We start from the raw sequence: 23,870 nt of genomic DNA on the forward strand, positions 1-23,870 counted from the left end.
GATATTAAGGAATAGTGATTATTGCTTCCCGTTATATTCATATTTGGATGTGAGGTTATGTTTGTGTGCTTTCATTCTCTTTGTTTTGTTGCCAAGACGATTAGTTTCTTGCTTCTTCTAGGGTATAGCTTGCCTCCTTATGTTGGGCTTTACCATTTATTATCCTTTGTAGTGCTGGATTTGTAGAAAGATATTGTGTAAATTTGGTTTTGTCATGTAATATCTTGGTTTCTCCATCAATGTTAATTGAGAGTTTTGCTGGATACAGTAACCTGGGCTGGCATTTGTGTTCTCTTAGGGTCTGTATGACATCAGTCCAGGATCTTCTGGCCTTCATAGTTTCTGGCGAGAAGTCTGGTGTGATTCTGATAGGTCTCCCTTTATATGTTACTTGACCTTTTTCCCTTACTGCTTTTAATATTCTTTCTTTATTTTGTGCGTTTGGTGTTTTGACAATTATGTGACGGGAGGTGTTTCTTTTCTGGTCCAATCTATTTGGAGTTCTGTAGGCTTCTTGTATGTCTATGGGTATCTCTTTTTTTAGGTTAGGGAAGTTTTCTTCTATGATTTTGTTGAAGATATTTACTGGTCCTTTGAGCTGGGAGTCTTCACTCTCTTCTATACCTATTATCCTTAGGTTTGATCTTCTCATTGAGTCCTGGATTTCCTGTATGTTTTGGACCAGTAGCTTTTTCTGCTTTACATTATCTTTGACAGTTGAGTCAATGATTTCTATGGAATCTTCTGCTCCTGAGATTCTCTCTTCCATCTCTTGTATTCTGTTGGTGAAGCTTGTATCTACAGCTCCTTGTCTCTTCTTTTGGTTTTCTATATCCAGGGTTGTTTCCATGTGTTCTTTCTTGATTGCTTCTATTTCCATTTTTAATTCCTTCAACTGTTTGATTGTGTTTTCCTGGAATTCTTTCAGGGATTTTTGCGATTCCTCTCTGTAGGCTTTTACTTGTTTATTAATGTTTTCCTGTGCTTCCCTAAGTGTGTTCATGTCTTTCTTGAAGTCCTCCAGCATCATGATCAAATATGATTTTGAAACTAGATCTTGCTTTTCTGGTGTGTTTGGATATTCCATGTTTGTTTTGGTGGGAGAATTGGGCTCCGATGATGGCATGTAGTCTTGGTTTCTGTTGCTTGGGTTCCTGCGCTTGCCTCTCGCCATCAGATTATCTCTAGTGTTACTTTGTTCTGCTATTTCTGACAGTGGCTAGACTGTCCTATAAGCCTGTGTGTCAGGAGTGCTGTAGACCTGTTTTCCTCTCTTTCAGTCAGTTATGGGGACAGAGTGTTCTGCTTTCGGGTGTGTAGTTTTTCCTCTCTACAGGTCTTCAGCTGTTCCTGTGGGCCTGTGTCTTGAGTTCACCAGGCAGCTTTCTTGCAGCAGAAAATTTGGTCTTACCTGTGGTCCCGAGGCTCAGGTTCGCTCGTGGGGTGCTGCCCAGGGGCTCTCTGCAGCGGCAGCAACCAGGAAGACCTGTGCCGCCCCTTCCGGGAGCTTCAGTGCACCAGGGTTCCAGATGGTCTTTGGCTTTTTCCTCTGGCGTCCGAGATGTGTGTGCAGGGAGCAGTCTCTTCTGGTTTCCCAGGCTTGTCTGCCTCTCTGAAGGTTTAGCTCTCCCTCCCACGGGATTTGGGTGCAGAGAACTGTCTATCCGGTCTGTTTCTTTCAGGTTCCGGCGGTGTCTCTGGCAGGGGTCCTGCCGCTCCTGGGCCCTCCCCCACGGGAGCCCAGAGGCCTTATACAGTTTCCTCTTGGGCCAGGGATGTGGGCAGGGGTGAGCAGCAGTGTTGGTGGTCTCTTCTGCTCTGCAGCCTCAGGAGTGCCCACCTGACCAGGCGGTTGGGTCTCTCTCTCACCGGGTCTGGGAGCAGAGAGCTGCTGTGGGCCGGGATCCGCAGGTCCTCATAATCCTTTCAAACAGTTATACTTCCTGTTGGCTAAGAATGCAAGTGTATTGACAGTCACCCTTATTCAAAGCACTGCAGTAATGTTTTAAAATATTTACTTTGTATGCGTCTGTGTGAAGGGTATTTGAAGAGTATATAGATTACTCTCATACTAGATATAGACAATTATGAGACACCGACATGGATGCTGGGTACTGAGCTATGGTCCTCTGCAAAAGCAGTATGTGTTCTTAAATACCAAACCAGCTCTCTAGTTCAAGAATATAATATGTTAGTGGTAGAAAACATCAAAGGTTTATGGAGTATATGATGCATCTTTGAACTTGAAAAGATACCCTATACAGATATGAAATTAATAGAATACTACTGTAGAGTTTTTAAATTGAAATAATTGCAAAGTAAGTAATTTAGAAAATTATAGTAAAATATGAATTCTAAATTATCTGTTATTTTATTTATGATTGTCTTTTGTTTGATCTTATCTAGGTATACACCACTATATTCCAAGCACAAATGTTAATTTACCACAAGAAAGTGGTATATTAGGGAAATTTTTTATTTTTGTAACACTGCAATTATTTGCAAATAAGTTTTAAAGTAAATCATGTGTTCATTCACAATAGCAAATGAAGGCAACAACTCTTTTGTTTCCTGATATAAACATGGATTAAAATTGCTATATCCCTAAATTTAATTGAATATTATTTAGCTTTGAAAAGAAAGGAGGGCTACAGTATATTTCACTATGGGCAATGCTTGGGGAGAGTATGCTGAATTTTAAAAGGCAGTAGCAAGCATGTACAAATATCGTATGATTCCACATGAAATATTGGAGTGGTCAAGTTTATAGGGACATAAAGTAGAATAGCTATAGCCAGAGCCTGTGGAAAGGACTAAAGGCCAGTTGTTTCATGGAAAGTTTCAAATTTACAGGCTAAAAAATTCTAGAAATGTGGTCACAACAGACTGAATGTCCTTCACTGTATTGAGCTACACATCCTTAATGCATAGTGGCAAATTTTATATCCGTGTTATTATGACAATTAAAAAAAACCTTCCAAGGTATTTGAACATTGTTAGGTTTTAAGATACTCTCTTAATCGTGTATCTGATGAAGTCTAGGCTGAATGAAAAGCTACTATGCATGTTTTCTTATATTAGAGAAAGTTATTTGTGTTTAAAAAAGGAATTTTAGACATCTTTAAGTTCAAAGCTCCTTATGCTAACTCTTTCAAAATTAGTTGGAACATAATAATGTTTCATTATTATGATATTTACCTTGGGCATTATCTAACATGTACATTAGTTTAAATGTATTATTCTTGCTTCAAAATTTGCTTTAACCTGAATCATCATTCAATTGAATATGGTGACTATTCAATTCTTCCCTTTTAAAGCTCTGACCCCTTTTATATTCTATGAATCTATCGTTTAAGAATCTATGTATCTATATATAAATACATATATGTATGCATACATGTTTCTATGTTAACTATTATCTATCATCTATAAATCTATCTATCATCTATCTGTCTGTCTGTCTACCTACCTAATCCATCTATTGTTTCAAAACCATTAAAAACTCAACATCTTTTTCTATTAGTCAGGATTTTGGTCAAAGTATCTATATCTTTTCTTAGAAATTGTTGCATAATAATCACAAAAAGTAGAATGAAAACAATCTTGAAATTAAGGCCCTTTTATGTGTGAGTTTTACATAATGTGCTACATAACTTTTCTCCTGAGACTACAGGGCTATAACAGGGTGTCCTTCTCATGTAGATACCAGAAGGTACATTATGGAAATGCTCACTGTCTTCACCCTTACTGAGATGATTTATTTTATTATATTGCATTATATTATGTAATGCAATTATCTCTTTGTTATCATCTACATAAACCCATCATATTCTGAGTACTTTATAAATTTTACAGAACAGACCAGAAAAATATGCTTCTAAATTATTCTTAGATTTTAGCCTCTCAGCTATTATTAATTATGGTGAAAGGATTATTAATATAATAAGTGCATTATGTTGTAGTTGTATCTGTAGAAATTAGTGATTGATGTCAATTAGTAGCCACTTAAATTCAGTTGTACTCATTTGTGGGATGTGCTGTGTCCACTGAGTGTCCAGCAGTCATGAGAGTTTCTTTCCATTTCATAGTTATACACAGAGTTGCAAACTGAAAATGCTATGTAATGTAATACATTTCAAGTCTTAAAATGGTTTTCCTAAGAATACTCTGACGCAATACAAAACCACTGTGGAGAATACTTTCTGCAGCTTACTGAAGAGTTGAAATTATAGAACATCTATTGTTCTAGTTTCTACACACTTTTACATGTGAGGCATTTTCCAGTTAAATGATCTTTTTTTCTTGAGGAATGACATGAGTAGAGTTGACTATGATGAGTTTCTAGGTCATAGCATTTATGTAACTGAATATTCCCACTAAGGTTTCTTGGACTTTAATTTTTGTATAGATATGTTTTTAAGCTGAGTCATGTGCCATTTAAAAGGAGCTTATGTTGTACAAAATGTATACCAGTGTTTCTGACGTATTTTGGTATATCCGGTCAGTGCCACGTGCTCAGCAAATGCAGCACAGTTGCTGCCCTGTCGGGCTGCTCTGATGCTGGTCCAACATTCTTCTTTCTATTTTTCTGTGAGGCCACCCTTTCAAAATTAGGGCATGTGGAGAATCCAGAGTGATGTGTTCTTGATCGGAATTTTTATCCGATTTGGAGAATTTACTTTTTCCTCTTGACTTGTCCACTTGGCCCTAGGCTGTTTCAGATTGTTAGTTCAGCTCTGTGTGTCATTACCACTCCAGATTCCCGTCCTTTAAGGTGAGATCATTTTAGCCATGTCATTACTACTTCAGCTTTGGGCCATTTCTGATGAAGTCATTTCGGCTACATTCTTACTAGGGTGAGAATCATTCTTCTCTGGGGTGTTTGGGTGAGGTCACCCATTCGAGCACATTTCAAGAATGTCATATATACTGCTTAAGTATGAGGCAGGCACCAAACCACTTCCCACAGATGTATTCCTTACTCATTGGTAAGATGATTGAGAGGTACAGTCTTCACAGGCATCAGCTCTGCACAGAATTTGGATTAATGAACCCTAGTAATTCTCCTTACTAGGAAAGATAAGTTTGATTTTAGAGAGGATTCTTAGATTTCTTTTGAAGCAGCCAGAAGTTAGTATAAAGTATGAACTACCAAAGTGAGTCAACCATAAAATTAAAAGCTGTGATGCTGTGATCAGAGGGTTTATTATCTCTTGTCCCTTTCCATACCTGATTAATTTGGGGGAGAAAGATGGATCTAAGACTCTCGTAGGCATAAAATAAGAGAACATAAGTGTTCTATTAATAGGAAGAACTTCAAAAACCCCAATATTGCTGCTGTCCTATGTGTGCTCTAACTTGTTTAAGTGATCTTATAGAACTGAGGATCCTTTGTCTAAGACTTACTTGAGCCTTGCAGGAATGGTACATTTCATTAATTTTGCTTCTTTTTATTTAGTGACATTTACCACTCTCCAACATCTTTTTATTTCCATGATAGCTTTATTCTCAAGAATAAAATACCTGGTTTTACCAGGACTTTTGTACCTCTCTACGGTCTGGCCTTAGAAGCTGCTGAGTTATTGCCGACAGGGCACGCTACTGCTCACCAAACCCCAGCCGCTCAAGACAAAACCATTCTGAAGAGGAATCAATCCTCCTTTGTGCTCTGCATTTTGCATTTTGTTCCATTTTCCTGTGTTATGTTTGACACTCATACTTCCGGTGTGAGCATTAAATTTATCCTTTTATCAGCTTGGCCTTGTCTCTGACCACTTACCTGACTTCAGCATTCCATTTCCCCAGCATCAGCTTATTGCATTTTTGCATTTAGTTGTCTGTGGATTTTAAGAATGTGCCTGCCTCCCGCTGGGTTGTGTGCTTCAGTGCACTAGGGCCCATGCCCATCCTGGTTGATTATATTCCTGATACCATGATGTATCAAGGTATGCGTGATATGTCATGGTACCACGACATATAGCAGGCTACCAGATCATAATTAATGGATTTTCATTATAAATTAAAATCTTATTAAGACACTTTATGACTAGTGACTAACTTATTTTTTTCTAATTTTATCTGATCAGACTTTAGCCCACATTCCCAGATTTATTTTTAAAAAATTAAAAGGAATAAATCTAAAAAGATCTTATGTAAATGCTGAATCTTGGCAATAAGTTATTTTGAAAAATTAGATTGTAACAACCAGAAGACCAAGGTGATTGCTGTCAAATGGTGCCTACTGAACAGGACAAGAATGCCACCCATTACTTTCAACTATCTGGTTGCTAGCCCAAGATCTGTAAAAACCACCACCAGTTGACAGGCTAACAAAAATGTAGGAAAATTTCATAATGCACACTAGATACTGATATGGGTAGTCAGTGGTTCCTGAGGGAAGCTGTTTTAGTCATGAATGTGACCTCAATCCTAAGTGGTTAGCCTGAAACAAATACACATACAGGCAACACTGAAGGATTGTATACATACGTGAATATGTTTCCATGAGCACATAATGTGCATATAATATATAGTATATGCAATGTATACACATATATTACATACATGCACATATATGTATAACATATATTTTTATATATTAATTGTAATTTTAGAAAAAACACACATACTTGAGAATGAGGGTGGTAGGGACAAGGGAAGAGATGGGGCCAGGAGAGATAGAGCAGAAATCACAGAAACACATAATACCCACCCATTAACTCCCTGAAAGTGGCTTAGAAGACGAGGAAAGGATTTCAGTGATAGCCCCTTAAGACCTTGCCTAAGTATATCCCAGTTCTCTAGAGCACATTGAAAACCAAAACAGGAAAGCGGTGCTTCTCATTGTGAAGTTCAAAGCAGTTTCCCTGACATGCACATGGGTGTTAGAAGCTGACATTCCATTAACTCCAGCAGTTCTCTAAGTATGAATTAGGATAACAGTGTTACTTTACTATTTTCTACTCGATATGATGGTTTGAAAGAATAGCTATAAACTTAACTGCTGTCAGACTATCTTTTAAAAAGGAAAATATAAGTAGGGTTAATTTTATGTTTTGGAACCCATTGCTTTGTTTCTATGCTTTATTTGTTTGTTGTTTGATCTGCTGAGCACACACTCCCATGGATTTATATAATTCTACCTAATTATACATGCTTATAGTCATGATACCTATTTCATTACCCAACACTAGCTGTAGAAAGCAGAACTGGCATGCACAAGCTGTCCAATGACAATGTCGCACACAGAATTCCTTCTGGAGCCTCTGCAATTATGAAGGCCAGCGGCGCTCTATCCTTCTGAGCACACAAGGAACTCAGTTCTAAGAAAGTGCAGCACATTTCATGTCATGTGCTGGGACTGAACATTTCTGAAAATTTAACTTGTACTAGTCTACAATTGTAGATTTGGGTGAATTCCCTTGGTGGTAGTTGGGGTTTTTTTTTTTGTTTGTTTGTTTGTTTTGTTTTTGTTTTTGTTTTTTTAATCCTGAGAATCTTGACATTGTTTTATCCATCTTTAGGTTTATGTGTAAAACTCTTAAGAATCAAATCTAGGGATATCATTTAAGGTACTAGTACTTCATATCATATGTCTGTGTATTAATCGCACTACTTTTTCTCTCCTTCTTGTTCACATTTAATTCACTGTATCTCATTTAATTACATGCTTTCTGTCAAGCTGACTTTGAGTCCTTCTTTTGAAGTGTAACAGGTTATTAATCAATTAATGACTGTATAAATTAATTGTGTGCATCATTGAGATTTTCAAGTCATCAGCCCAACAGGGAATTTGAAAGCATTTCTGAACACTATTGGGTTCGTCAAAACTAGTCTTTGGTAAGGTCTTGCACTCTTAATATGCGTGTGCAACTACAATTGTGTTAATTTTCAGAAACAATTTAAATAGCATAGTAAATCTGTAATTTTAAAGATGAGGTAAGAGTGTTTAATAACATAACTAATATTCTAGAAAACTTAATAATTTGGGGGAAAGAATATTTAATGGTGAAGATTCCTGCCATTATTTTTATAACAGTATTAAATATGCTTTATAGTCATATCCATCAGATTCCGTTGTCTACCTAGGTTGTTTTACAGAAGTGTTTTATAAATTCCTCATCTAGGGGCTGGAGCGATGGCTCAGTGGCTAAGAGCACTGGCTGTTCTTTGAGCCACCTCAGGTTTGTTCTCCAGTATCCACAAGACAGCTCCTAACTGTCTGTAGCTTTAGCTCTGGGGCCGTCTGATACCCTCCCACAGACACACATGCAGACAAAATTCCAATGCATGTAAAATAAAAATAAAATTATATTTAAAAGTTTGGAAAAACACCTTAGTCATCCAAAGAGTTGAACTCATTTGCATAAAGAGCCAGGTTTCTTTATGGTGTCTAGGCTTTCATTAGCCTACAAAATCTGGCTTTTCTCTAGTGTAGATAACATAAGGCTGATCAATGGTCAGGAACTGCAGAAAATAAGATGTTATATATTTTTTTAAAAAAATTAAGTAATAAAGCTACCTGATTTCAATTTTGACAGTAAAACAAATTGGTCTCATCAGGAAATCAGGAAATAACACCCAAGGTCAAAGGGTGTCAAGAGAGAACTCGGGGTACATGCAAAGTGAGTCATGTGCACTGTGCTGCCCCGTGTCACTCTGTTCTACAGGGTTACACATGCTTCTTATTAATATCCCAGGAATGGCAGGCACTCTTGTTTATCAGTGGGTACCACACTACTTCTCAGGGTTGAAATGTGATAAATAATGGGAAGACAAAGTAGATTGCTATTGGGTTAAACAAACAAGAGCTGAGATGGTTTATGGACAACTGTAGATGTGAGAAAACTCTTAGGAGGTGGCTGAAAATGAACAGTACAGTTCTGAGATTATGAGGGGTAAGGTAGATTCAGGTAGTTCACAGGTCTCATATGGGGATACAGGAGCACTGAATGAAGGAGTACAGGATTCCACAGTTCACCATAATAGGCCAAGTGGAAGTATTATGGGATCCTAAAATACCACACGCTCTTTACTTCAAATCAAGTTGGGTATTTATGACCTTGATTGAGCAGTAATTTTGGAATTTTTGTTCTAACTTACTCTGGGATATGTGATACTATAAGCAAAGCTTCAGTTTAAGTGTGAAATATTGAACCTGACTCTACACCAAATAAAGAGCAACTGAGAGCTTTTACTATTTTCTGGCATTTAACGTATCTGTCAATGGAAAATATTTGTATTAATTCACCGCTCATCATTACTTAACGTAGTCCTCTAAATTATGAATTTAAATGAAAAAAATAAAATACAAACTGGTATTTTCTGGTCCCTCTATTTTGGGTTCATTTTGGAAGGCCTTCTCCAATAGGCTCCCCCAAATAGTCAATGTTAGTTGCTTCTTTTGTTCTTGGCCTCCTTCTTCCCCGTCCTGTCCTTAACATTCTTTTACTTCCTGAAAAGTGAACATTCACCCTTCACTTATTCCTTCCTCCTCTCAGTGCTTTGAGTGTTTTATCTCCCATTTAACACTCAGCAACAGAAACTCCAAACTCTTCACTGTTGAAAGTTTAGCTCCCTCTCTTCCAGTCCATGAAAATGCTGCTGTGGAGATGAGGGAACTGCCAGTCTGTTTTCATGTTCTGTTGGATTCCTCTGCAGTGTAGAAGCTGTTAGCTGCTCTCCTTCTATCTCTTCTTCCTTGTTTCCCAGACACTTTCTCATCCTGCTGCTTGATCTATTGAAATCCTACACTTGACTTGTCCATCCAGGTATCTTCTCACCAAGGCACTTCCTGATGTTTCTCAGCTGCTCCAAGGACTGTTTCGTCTTTAGTTCTTGTGGAAAGCCTCTTCACGTCCTTTAACATGAAACTATTTGGGTACTTTTAAGAAGTCTGTGAACATGATTCTAGAGAGTAGGAAATCATTACACATCTACAAAAGGCTTTCAGAAAGTAATTTCTCAACAAGCACTTGCTGAAGCCTCGCTCTTGTCTTAGATGTGGTTTACTGAAACAGTCCCATGCTGCATCCCATCAACATTTGAGCAATGCTCTCTGTATCTAAGGTAAGGAGGCTGGCAATGTATCCTTGCTAGCATCTTCTGCTTGTAACAGTGCTGCAATTAAGGAGGGCTCAAGAAGTAGGAACCTAAGGGTTCATTGGAAAGTCAGTTGGATGATATTTTGTTGGGGCAAATATATGAAGGAGTTTCCTTAAAGTGAACACGGGTGTGAGGGACTAAGGAAGGCTCATGAAGGAATGCTTCACTGAAGCAGACAAAGGAGAGGGAACATTCCACTAAAGCAAACACATGAAAGGTCACATGATTAAGGATTCTTTGCTAATGATATGCATGTATCTGTCCACCTTACACTGCAGAGTTGAGCTGTTGGGTTGCCATAGAAAGAAATGTGTCAAAAAGCTTCTGGTGGTATATTGTAGTTTGGTGCCACTTCCAAGGACTCAGGATGTTTGTATGCATGGGCTGAGACAAGGCACGTGAAGGACACATGATGTTCGTGGGTATAACTAGGACTCCAGGGAGTGACAAAGACAGAGCTTGGCTTGCTAGTACAGCTAGCTGTGCAACACTTGTGGGTCTCCACTGATCTTTGCTTCCCTGAGAGAGAACATAGCTTGGTGTTCTTATTGGTCCCTCTTGCTGTCTTGAGCTGAGGCTGAGGCCTGGATGTCTCTGCTAGGTTTGTCACTACTGTTGCTAACCCAACTTTACCAAACTGGATGGCTGAAGTATCCAGGAGGTGTTTGTGAGTGGATCAAGCTGCTGCTGCCTGCTAACCTGTGAACTGAACTGCTAGTTTCTGGACAACACAGACAGTTACTCCAAAGAAACTTTCTAAAGAGGTCCACTTCCCCCTGCCTCCCTATATCCTTTCTTTTCCACTGCCTCTGATGGGTGCTGGGCTACAAGGGGGTTAACACATTTAAGAAGAACCATCATTAAAGATAAGATTTGAAAAAATTAAAGTTACAGGTTAGAATTCCATACGCATTTATTTCAGTGCACTCTCGGCCCCTATCAGAGTGGGTCTTCCCCACACTCACTGTGGTTTTGCCCCTTTGGTTCTATTATGAAACAGCTTTTGAGATCACTCTACTTGAGCACATTGTAGAGATACCCTTATACTCTATTACTTATATCCTTTGTTAGGGTGCTTTTATAATGACTGCCTTTTTGATTTAACACTATGAAATGCAGCTTCCAATTGATAGAGTTGTGGATGTTTTATTTGTTGTATTTATTTATTTATTATTTATTTATTTATTTATTATTTATTATTATTGTTGTTTATTTATTTATTTGTTTTGTTTTTGTGTTTGCTGACTTGCTTTTTAGTATATTATTCATCCTTAGGTCTGAGGTACCTATTTGTAATCCTTATACCCAAAGCTAGAACTTCTTAATGAAGATAAATCATCAAATACCCCAGTATTTCCTCACTAGGAAACTGCTTTGTCTGGATCACTACCATATTAACACATTATTTTTTTTCATAACAAGTACCTCCACAAGTCATCCCTCCATGTGTCTTCTGTCTTTCAGTGTCACATGAGGTCTGTTCTTTCTCTTTGCAGTGTCTGAGCTAATTCATGTTGACTCACACTGATGAGGCTGTTAAGTTTCTTGCCATCACCAAGAAAGATTGACAGTCACTTTCATTCTTCCCAGGGCCTGTGTTACACTCTGAGCGCAACCCTCACTTAGTCTGTCATGTAGCATGCTAGGAATTCCTTCATCTTGAACTATCTCAAGTGTCTGTACAAGCTTACAAGAAAGTCACCTGGGGGAGGGGCGGGTCACAGTGTTTCCTCACAGCATGACAGGTTCTTTTTCTCCCTCTTCACTCACCTAACATCAGTAAGTGCTGGTAGCATTGATCTGAATTTATGAAGTAGTTTAAAAAATTGTAAGAACAAACAGAAAACCTGACAATCTGTAGCCTCTTTTGAGCTCTTGATCATAGACTTGGATTTTAGTCACTCATTTACTAGAAACTTATTTCTTAGGCGTCTATGTGAGGTAAGATCTACAGTAGTCCCTAGACATGCCTTGCCAGTATCAATATGTAACTTGGCCTATTAAATGTCAGATAAGCAAACACAGCCCAGAACCATGTCAGAAGTGATGCTGTAGTGGAGATCTGGAAAGTGAAGAATGCAGAGAGTGAGGGAAAGGATTCGCAGAGTATGTTTAGCAGAGAGTGATCATGGAAACTGATAGTAAGGAGTGACAAAACCACAAGGAGACAGATGTGTCAGAGAGCTTTGCATTATTCATGTACCTTATCTGTAATTTCAAAATTATCAAGCAGAGGCAGCATGCACAGGGCTTGCATGGATTTGCACCAGACCCTCTGCATGTATATTATGGCTTCCAGGTAAGTGTTTTTTGGTTCTTTTTTTTTTTTTTTTTTTCCCGGAGCTGGGGACCGAACCCAGGGCCTTGCGCTTCCCAGGCAAGCGCTCTACCACTGAGCTAAATCCCCAGCCCCTCAGGTAAGTGTTTTTAAATGGAATTGATTCCTGAGTGTTCAGATTGGTAGTTCTCTGCTTCTTGGGCCTTCTCTTGGAGTCTTTTCCTTCTGTTTGTCTTATCCTACTCCAATGTGTGAACTTTTGTTTTTATATTATTATAGTCTATTTTATCGAAAAATTTTCTTTCAAAAGTCTTAACTGAAATGCACCAGATCAGTGGAGGTGTAGCTGGGAAAAAGTTACTCAATCCACGTACAAAAAGCCTTTGCTCATTGTTAGGTCACAGGGAACAACATGGAGAGTTTTCTCTTTGTAGGTGACCTCATACACAAAGGGTTTCAGTTCCTTAAAATGGAGAACAAAGGGTTTTAGTAGAATGATGGGCTTTCTGGAGAGATGGCTCAGTGGTTAAGAGTGTGACTCACACTCCCCAAAGACTATACATGGACTGACCCTGGGCTCCAACCTCATAGGTAGCAATGAATAGCCTAGTAAGAGCACCAGTGGAAGGGGAAGACCTTGGTCCTGCCAAGACTGAACCCCCAGTGAACGTGATTGTTGGGAGGAGGGTGGTAATGGGGGGAGGATGGGGAGGGGAACACCCATAGAGAAGGGGAAGGGAGGGGTTAGGGGGATCTTGGCCTAGAAACCAGGAAAGGGAATAACAATTGAAATGTAAATAAGAAATACTCAAGTTAATAAAGATTTAAAAAAAAGAGTGTGGCTCAGTGTTTAGGAGTGTATATGCTCTTCAGACAAACTGAGATTGGTTTTCTGCTCCCAAATCAGGTAGTTCAGAAACCACCTGCAGCTCCAATTCTAGGGTATCTGATGTGCTTTTCTGGCTCGTGTAAGTGATCAACACATGTAGAGGAAATCTAATCTAGTAACATGGTCGTTGTGGCCAGAGATCACATCCAAAGAACTTCTAGGTCTATAAAATCCAGCTGGAATACAGCTGGAAGATTTGACAGAGTGAGTCAGGAGAGAGTGGAGGCAATTTTACCAGGAGAGTTTTACAGAGACAGGTGAAAACAGAATAGGCCGGAGGTGGGAGTGGGGAGAGTAGGATCCAAAAGATTAGAACAAATCACCAAAGTTATTATGAGGCCAACTAGAGCAACTCAGTGAGAAGCTGAAAGAAGCCAGATTGAACTAGAAAAGGTGATCTTATTCAGCAGCAAGCCTCTAAGACAATTTATATGTTTGGTGAATAAAAAAAGTTACACACACACACACACACACACACACACACACACACACACATGCGTGCGCGCATGCATGCATGCATGCATACAAAATGATGAATCTATTTTTAAAAGCAGCTTTCTATTGCTTTGTGGAAAGAGTAGAAAAGGCACAAGAAGGATCAGGCTAGAAGTGATGACAGTATCAAGTACAGCAATACCACAGGGACCAAGTGAGCAAGTTCCACGAGACTGAGCAGACAGGATGGTCAGGATGGAGTCGCTGATGATATTGGAGACTAAGGAGACAATGCAGTAAGGACCGACATTTACCTGGTTGATTCAAGTTTATAGAAAGGGGAAGCTGAGTAGGAAAAGATCTAAAGTGAAGAGAAAAACAAGGATCTGTGTTTTTAACAGCTTGATTTTGAGATGTTTATGATGTTAACAGGATAAATCTGGTATATAGTCATATACCAAAGCTCAGCTTTGGGGAGAAGGCAATAATACAATTGAAAGCTATGTATTTGAAAGCCATCAGTTCATTCAGAGTCACCTTCCACAGGATGTAGAAACTTAGGGTACATACATAGATTTCCTGGGGAAGGATCTTTGATGAACATTTCCGTTCCCCCATTATACCTGGACACCCCCATTTTCCATTCTCTGCCCATAGGCTAATGGATTATGACTGCACTGTATGACTCGATGCCTTTTGACTTATGATAAGGCATCTTCATATGAAGGAAAAAAAAGAAAATGTTTAAGTAATTTATTCCCTTTCTCTCTCCTTGTTTGGATTGCACTTTTGGCAGAGATTATATTCATACAGGATTAAAATTCCTGTCTAAAAGGCATAGCCACAGGCCTCTAGGGACATTCTGCTCTGGGCCACAGTCCTATGTAGGAACTCTTCACTAATATTGGTACCTGAAGTTCATTGATTGTTTGCCAAAATTTAACTATACATGTGAAGGGGTCTGTTTCAATCTTTGTGCTCTTAAGTTGGCTCATTCATATTTTTATTTTTATTTTTACCATTCAAGTTCTCTTTTGTTGACCATGCAAGTTCTACATGCATGTTTTTGTTTCATTTTTGATATTCTAATATGCATGCGGTGAAAATAATTGGCCCGTTCTACTGTCTGTCTTTTGGACTATTCCAGTGAGCACCAGCAAGTTGTATCATTTTCTCTAAAACAATTGATAAGAACTTGGTGACAAGAAGTTACCATTAATATAGATGTCCCCACTTCCCCCACCAACACACTAGGTAAAACTAAACACAGCAGTTACTTCTTCAGGTTCTTAGGTATGGTTTTATTATTGCTGAACTTGGACTTGAGAGGCAATATGAAGGTACAAAATCTACAGATATTTTATCTGTCTGCAATCATATAGATATTGCAATTGTATCTGTCGGTCTCCATGAAGAAGACTGGATTTCAGAGCTTCAGTCAAATTTGGATTTCCTTGTAATCTAGGTGTGTGTGTGTGTGTGTGTGTGTGTGTGTGTGTGTGTGTGTGTGTGTGTGTGTGTGTGTGAGAGAGAGAGAGAGAGAGAGAGAGAGAGAGAGAGAGAGAGGGAGGGAGAATATCAAAATAGAATATTTCATAGTCAAGGGTAGGCTCTACCTTGCCGAGCAGATACTGTACTTCTTGGCAGAGCTCCCAGGAGCATGTTCTATGACAGTGACAGTGAACTGGATTTTGAAGTAGAAAAAGCTGGTCTTTTTTAAGCTGAGTCAGACCCTGCACTTCCAGAGAAGACTTCAAGATTTAGGCAGTACTTTTTGCTCTGTTCAAATTGGAGAGCACAGGTACTCCCTAGCACAGCTCCACTCTCCATGGCTTCAGTCACTGAGGTCAACATGAAGGAGGATGAGAGGATAGCACAAGGCCATGCCTGAAGACAAAAAGGAGACTACACTCCCAACTTTGATAAAGGCTGTTATCATTACTCTGCTATATTAGTCACTGCTGTTAATCTTTTACTGACCTAATTTATACATTGAACTGTATCCTAGAAAAACTATATAAACTAACTAGAAATCACCAGTCTAAAAGTGTGAAATCTAAAAATGCTTTGAAATACTAAGCATTTTGATTTTCAGCATAATACTGAAAAAGTTCTAGATTTTGGAGAGTTTATCATTAGCAGTGTTTAACTGCTAAGAATTTGCAAATATACCCAAATCCTCAAGATTCCAAAGTCTGTTTTCAAACATTGCTTATAAAGGAGGCAGAGAGATTATATGTTGTATGTGTATATATGTGCGCACACACACACACACACACACACACACACACACACACACACACACACACACACACACACCTCAGCACTATACTTGATTTTTTAGGCATCTACTTAATGTCTGTACTTAGTATCTTGAGGCAGAACCCTCAGAGCTGAAGGTGGATACTGCAGAGATCAAGTATACAAATGCTTTATACTTGTAAATCCAGTGACATGCATATTAGAAATGTAGTTTACACTCTAAACAGTTAGATCAATAATTCCTTGCCTTCCACTCCCACTCTCAGTTATGTTCTCTGTCTGTCTGTCTGTCTGTCTGTCTGTCTGTCTGAAATAGTCTTCAAATGAGGAACTGGACAAAAGTCCCCATTTCCTGTGTTCTTGGAAGTTAACCTCCTACTAGAATTTTCTAGTATGTTTGTTCCACAAACGTTATGAAGTGACCCATCAGTTAATTGGTGAGCCACTGACCATGCCTGACTGTGTTGACAATGTGTCACTAGCCTTAAATCTTTGCTAGGTAGTATATCATAAGAGTTTGAAGAGTCTTGCTCGTGATGGTGAAAGTGGAATGATTCATGTCTTTTCTTGAGAACTGTGGGATAAAATAATAAGTGTTGGAAGAGATTTTAGGAATCACTATGATTAAATTTTTAATCTTATACGTCTCAGAAACTTATGTTCAAATAAAATCTTAAAAACAGGTGCATGTAGGTAAATAAACATTTTCCCAGATAAATTTGGTTGAAAGACTATGTCTGTGTAAGAATACTCATTGCTCTTCCAAGACATTACTCTGTGGGATTTTGAGAACCTTGGATACTTCAAAGTCTCCTTTGATATGCTCCAATCTGTTGTGCCACAGATGTTAAGTTGTTTAGATTGTTAGACTGTGGATCTAGAGACTACTCCTCAGTCCTATATTGCCTCTTCAAATGTACATTAGATTCAAGACCATGATGTTTCATACCTCCTTCACCATTGTCCCTGAATTTTTGATTTATTATAATAAATAATTCCTAGATATCTCAGAAAATGTTTTATGGTTAATGAGATATAAGCTATGGGTGTTAACACTGAAGATGATGGTGATGACGATAATGATAATGACAATGATGACGACGATGATTATGATGATAGCTTTGTTTCTCATGAATAGTTAACTGAATGTGACTTGGACTCTTAGCCAATGAGTATCTGACCACCTCCCATAGTACTCCTTTAGAAGCATCCTCCTTATTTACTTAGCTAGTTGGATATGACCCTTATTTCTATCACAGTTTCTACTCTGGTGTGTAGTTATTACTCTTGGCTAAAAAGAGAAAGCAAGTGATAGTCTGGGGACATCAGGCAAGTGGACACTTTGTAGTCACATTGAAATTTCCTTTTGATACTTGGCAGTGTTCACTTGACAATTTCTTCTGCAAGAAAAAGAGAATAGGAAGTTCATAAATCAATTAGAGATCAGTGGAGATCCTTCACTGTCAGGAATAGGAAGCCTCCAAAGGTGCTGTGAGGTTAGCCAATGTTTCTGAGGACAATACCTGGAAATAACTCTTGCTGAGTCATATCTCAAGTTCAGTAGATATACAGAGAAGAAAAAGAATGTAATGGTTTGATTTGCTGTTGAGAATTCCTATTCAAAAAGACTGCACTCCAAAGATCTGAAGTAACACAGATTAAATTAGCTCTACTGTCATGAAGAGCCTGTTATTTAATTGAGAAGCATCTTCTTCTCAGCCCAGAGAATGAGAGACACTGAGACATACAAAGGAATATAGAGAGGATCCTTTTCTTTTCCCTTTGGTTGTTACATATTTAAAACAAGTTTAGATCTGTTAAGGATGTATACATAAAGAATTCTGATTATATTAACTATACTTCTTAAATGTTTTCCATTAAATCAGTTGTGCAGTCGGAATAGGATTCAGGGATTGCCCAGCATCCCACTTGGCATAAGAAGATCACTTTTATTGTTATTGTTTTAAGGAATAAAACTAGCTACAACCAACTCTAGATAAGAGGAAGAAAATAAAGGACTAGAGAACTTGAGAAATTCAAGGAATGAAGCAATGTCCCAGTAGACCTTTAGTTTTAATCTTGGCTGATAAGAGATCCAGAGTATCAACTTGCCTGAAGAAAATATGTGTTATGAGTATGTGACTCTGGCATCACCATTTATGACCTTGTACCTTCATCACCTGTTCATTTAAACCCATCCCAAGTTATTCTTTGGTGAAAGATAGGCTAAGTACTCCTAACTGAATGTGGTGGTTTTGGCAGAACCATTATGTCCAGGAAAGAAATATCCAGAGCAAGTATCTACTCCAGTAAGAACAAAACACTGTCCTCTCTGCCACCAGGTTGCTGGCTGGTCACCTCGGGGACTGGCGCCATATCTGAGTCTCAATGTTGCTCTCTGCTGTTAGCAGAGCTGGCATTCAGCAGCAGCTGTAACCATGTCATCCTTGGTGAGTGGAAGTCCATGTTGTTGAGCCCACCTCTGCCACATGACCAGGGCAACGTTTATAAAATAAAATCTTTAATTGGGGCTGGCTTACAGATTTAGAGGTTCAGTCCATTATCCTCATGGTGGGAAGCTTGGCAGCGTGCATACCGACATGGTGCTGGAGTTGCTGAGAGTTCTACATCTGAAGGAAGCCAGAAGGAGTCTTTTCCACACTGGGTGGGCTTGAGCACTAGGAGACCTCCAAGCCCATCTATACAGTGGTGCACTTCCTCCTACGAGGCCACGCCTAGTCCAGCAAGGCCACAGCTCCTAATAGTGCCACTTCCACTTTCCATGATCCAAGCATATGGTAATTATCACACTAAAATGCCAATAGATGTTGAAAATCCAATGGGGTTGAATGTTCAAACATTTCCTCTCTATGTTGGAGACAGATAGTAGATTTATTTTCCTGTTCTCAAATGTAATGTGTAAACTTCTAATTCCTAGACAGATGTAGACCTTTCCTTTCTAACACTTTATTGGATATGTTACTACAAAAGCAACATCAGTTTCAGAAAATATCAATCCTTGTAACTTTATAACTTTGAACTTAAAGAGCAGCTAGAACTTCACTAAATAAATAGAAGAAGGTGAACTGGTCCCCTTCAGGTTTTGAAATTCAAGAATAGAATAAAAGGGTGTTTTGTGTTTGACTAGAACAGGGAAACTGATCTTCAGACCCTGTTGTTCATTTACTGTTAGTAATGAGTTCTTAGAAGCCATTTAAAAAAAAAAAGTTCAAAAGCATGAAAAGAGACGACCCCTCTGACAGAACTGTTAAGTTTCCAAAATGAGTGTTTCTTTCCATCACACTTTCCCCTCTAAGCAGCTTCGAGGGTGAAAATCTGGTCTTGGGCTCTTAATCCTTTGTGGAGCATAAATGTTGCATGGGTTTGGTAGGCTAAGGAGCCTGAGCTCTTGTTGAGTTCCTTGCTTCATAGAGGTGGCTCCTAGGGACCATTTTCTTATTTCCTTACCTATCTGTGATGTGGAATCTTTTCTGTCTTGGCAGGAAGAAAAATTTACACCCCACTTATTTATGTTTGGCAAAACAATTCCCATTTTAACACCTATTGGAAAGTGTAAAAACATTTTTTGTTGCTGGGGGATGAATTATTCATATAATTTTCTTGCTTTAAACCAGAATAATGATGTACCACTTTTTAAATACCTGCCAGCCTTCCAGTTTAACCCTTCTGCCCCTGTGTTGTATCCAGTCTAGTCACTTGTCTAATTCAAATCTGTCAAGATGCTTACTAGGTCCCAGCTCTTGTTGATGCCTTCCTTAGCTTTAAAATGTTGTTCTCACTGTGGGAGAACAACCACTCATACACACCAGGTTTTTGAAGTTACTTTCAAGAGACGTTAAGGGAAGCATTCAAGAAACAAGACATGGTTCAGTGTTGTTTGTTTGCTTGTTTGTTTAGTATAACTATGTCATGTGTCAAAAGGCAAAAATTATATTTTGAGATGTATGTGTGCATGTATGTCTATGTGTATATATATTGTACAGTGTGTATGTTGTATATAATATATATTTACTTACTTCTACTAAAAGTAGCTCATAGTTATCCTTAACTTGCAATAAATGGCTAACATGAAAATTATTTCAGGCTACTAAATAAAAGAACAATTGTAAGCAATATGAATATATAATCAAATTTAGGATTCAAATAAATAGTATTTATATAGGTATTTGAAATGCAAAGAAAATGATATAGAAGAACATATTCTTGTACAGTAAGTAATTATCCTCAGCTAGTGTGGAGAAAGGAAGATCTTGCTGTACTTTGCATATCTCAGACTTCAGCCTTTAACTTCTAAGAACCATACCATCTTTTCTTGTTCTCTGGCATATAGATTATATACCATAAAACATCTAAATATCCATGATTTTGTGATCAATTCCTTATTTTTCCCCTCTGGAGAATCCTGACATACACAAATTCGATGAATAAAAAAATGTTCATTTCCATTGAAAGAGAAATTCAAGCACCCCACCAGACTATTATTGTGGCTGTAAGTATTAAGCAGGTGATATTTTTAAAATAAAGAACAAAATCGTTTGAGAGTCAAAAGGCAGAAGCATCTCTTCTACTCTGCAAATGAGCTCAGCATTTCAGCCATGAGGTATATGTTGGGTCTGTTTGTATGAGTCGTGTTAGCCCTGCTATCCCTCGTTGTTAGATTGATGGAGTAACTTGGGGCTTATTGACAAGCCTTTTTGACTGGGAGCCCCTGAGCTATCAAAGGTCAACTCGCCAACACACACACCTAAGACTACCCAACTAGAGGAGTACAATAACATCTCCCTCAGGGCACCAGTCATCTATTGGCACCCTCATCGTGGCCATCCAAGTGTTCCATTTCTAAATAGGTTGCAAAAATATCTCCATGGAAGTAACACACTTGGAAGGGCCATTTGGATGCTCCTTGCCCTGAAAAGGGGGCTGTTTAATGTGATACGAGTGTGTTGACCGTAACTGTAGTATGCGCCAGTCTCTTTCTCCCAGGGTCTGCCATATGCTCCTGTCCTCCACAGTGTGGCTCTGACACCTTTTGAGAAAGAAGCTTGTGCTAACTTCAGCTGTTTGGGAGATGCTGGTGTGTTCAAATACACCCGAAAGCTTCCTTCAGGCATGAATTATCTTCTGACTGGTTTATTTAGTGTTTGGTCTCATCTGTGAGAATGCTGTTTAGACAGCAGTTGATGGTCATGACTCAGTTTCAAGGAGAGGATGGTGAAATATCCAGTTTTCAGTACTCAGTTCTGCAACATTTCCTCAGAGCAGTGTGCACATAATAGCATATAATGATCTGAAGAGGGCAACAAAATGACCAGGCCTGCTTACAGTGCTTGGTATCAGGGCCACTGTGTGGATTAAGTGGATTTCTCTAGTGAAATAAAGATGAATATATATGAAACAAAAATTGTCATCATTTTTATAAGTGACTTATAAAGAACTTTGGAAATTTCAATGATTAATTTCTCTCCTTTCTGTTATTAAGTATGTCTCAGATTCTGTATGACTGGATCCTAGTTAGGTAATTATTTCTATGATAAAATACCACAACCAAAGCAAGTTGGGAAGGAGAGAGTTACACTTCCGCATAACAGTCCAGCATTGAGGGAAGTCAAGACAGGAACTCAAACAGGGAAGGAACCTGGAAGCAGGAGCTGATGCAGAGGAAATGGAGGGATGCTACTTACTGGCTTGCTCCTTATAGCTTGCTCAATCTGCTTTCTTATAGAACTGAGGACCATCATCCTAGGGATGGTACTACTTACAATGGACTAGGCTCTGCCACATCAATCACTAGTTAAGGAAGTATATTCAGCCACATTTTATGAAATAATTTTCCTAATTGAGGTTCCCTCTTCTCAGATGACTTTAGCTTGTGGATAAAACTATCCAGCCCAGAGAGACAGAGGATCACAATATACTAAGCCCTAAAATATTTGTGAGGTTATTTAATTTAATATTTATTTTCTTTAGAATAAAAAATCCATGCTCCTCTCTCTTATACACACATACATACTACACTGTATATGGTAAATATTTCTTTAATGTATGCAATGCATTAACCAAAACCTTAGAATTCAGTATGTTTTCAACGTTTCTATTCATTATCCCCTTATATTTTCTTTCAAAAGTGCAACTACTGAAACATCAAGTTTGGACTCTTTTGGCTTAATAGCAAAGTTCAAACAGTAGGACAAAACATCATGCTAACAGAAATCTTGTCACATTCAATACTGTAAAAGATGCTGACAGACTAGGGAGACTCCAAATGTCCTCATACTGTAGTGCTGAGATTCTTCAAACCTTCTTCACAATTATTCCTTGTTTACCATTTGTCTTAGTTACTGTTGTAGTGCTGTGAAGAGAAACCATGACCAAGGCAGCTTAGAAAAGAGAGCATTTAATTGAAGGCTTGGAGGCTTGTTTACATATTCAGAGGGTGAGTTCATGACCAACATGGTGGGTGACATGGCAGAAGGTAGGCGGGCATGGCTTGGAAGCAGTAGCTGAGAGCTTTCATCTTCTCCATAAGCAAGTCAGAGAGAGAAAGAGAGAGAAAGAGAGAAAGAGAGAAAGAGAGAAAAAGAGAGGAAGAGAGAAAGAGAGAGAGAGAGAGAGAGAGAGAGAGAGAGAGAGTATTTGTCCTGGCTTGAGCTTTTGAAACCTCAAATCCTGCTCCTGTGACACATATCCTCCTACAAGGCCACACCTCCTAACCCTTCCTAAACAGTTCTATCAACTGAGATAAGCATTTACTTATCGAGGTGATGAATGCAATTCTCATTCAAATGATTATATTCTATATTGTTTCCTTTTCTGTTTTTACCAAATAATAATAATAATAATAATAATAATAATAATAATAACCACCTCTACCCTTTCCTTCCTTTTTTGTCTGCTTTAATTTTCTTGTACTACTAGTTCCTTTATACCCATAACAACAAAATAACATAAGATAAAGCAGATGAAGTTTGATTCTAAAGATAATTTATAAGGAATTAAGACCTTTCATGGCAGTGGGCATGGTTTTTGAGAATGAATGGAAGTATGTCAGATCTCCCCAGATTATATAAAATGATCGCGCTTCCGTGCCAGTCACAGAAAACTGACGGAAATTAGTCTTGAAGGAGATACTTTGTCCTGTTGTCCAGCAGGTGTAAAGGCGGCGTCTTTCTCTCATTACTTCAGCGACTCAACCATGGGAGTGCCCAGGTCAAGAGGATTGACTCGCTTCTTCTCACTTAGCGGAAAAAGCATTGCTATAACTTTCAGCTGTCAGACAGACAATCAAGATAGGAGACATACAGGAATGTTGAGCACACCAGCAAATTCGACTGCTCTAAGAATTACTCTTGATGGTCCATTGCAACAACTGTTCAGGCCCAATTCTAGCTGTCTAATAGATTGCATTTTAATAGTTCATTTGTGTTTCCAGATAGGCTTCTTTCTTAGAAGAGATGGAATTTAATATAACGATAAAGAGATATTTTAGACGATACATTATTCCCCTAAGGCACTGGCCAGTTCACTTTTGTTGTTGTTTTCGTATTTGCCCTCTTCCCAGCCTCCGGTAATCATTTGTTTTTATGTTCACTTTCCATGAGCTTGGATTTTGGATTCCATTTGGAAGTGAGACCATGTATTTATTTTTTATGTCTTGATAAGTCCACTTAACATTATGTCCTTTGGCTTCGTTTCTATGTTACTTACCATAGAATATTTACATATTTGTTAGATAAATAATAATCCAGTTTATTCCCTCTGTCTCTATATGTTTGTTTCTTACTTACACATCAGGGGATTCTCAGATTGTTTTGGTGCCTGATGGCTTCACAGTGAACATGAGTTGCAAACACCTTAAGATAATGATTTTGTTGTTTTTGTATA

At 38.5% G+C, this 23,870-nt stretch overlaps 1 protein-coding gene and 1 long non-coding RNA gene across 8 annotated transcripts in view; both read left to right on the forward strand.

Moving 5' to 3' along the window:
• Macrod2 (mono-ADP ribosylhydrolase 2) overlaps nucleotides 1-23,870 on the forward strand; it is a 2,017,257-nt gene that overhangs the window by 696,285 nt on the left and 1,297,102 nt on the right. The window lies entirely within an intron of this gene.
• LOC134486164 (uncharacterized) overlaps nucleotides 613-23,870 on the forward strand; it is a 223,289-nt gene continuing 200,031 nt past the window's right edge. The window contains exons 1-2 of the long non-coding RNA XR_010064918.1: nucleotides 613-12,403; nucleotides 12,522-23,870. The exon at nucleotides 12,522-23,870 is cut by the window's right edge and continues 200,031 nt beyond it. This is a non-coding gene — a long non-coding RNA (uncharacterized LOC134486164). The remainder of the gene's footprint in view (nucleotides 12,404-12,521) is intronic.

Source organism: Rattus norvegicus, chromosome 3 (assembly GCF_036323735.1).
Source record: "Rattus norvegicus strain BN/NHsdMcwi chromosome 3, GRCr8, whole genome shotgun sequence".
NCBI classification, from domain to species: Eukaryota; Metazoa; Chordata; class Mammalia; order Rodentia; family Muridae; genus Rattus; species Rattus norvegicus.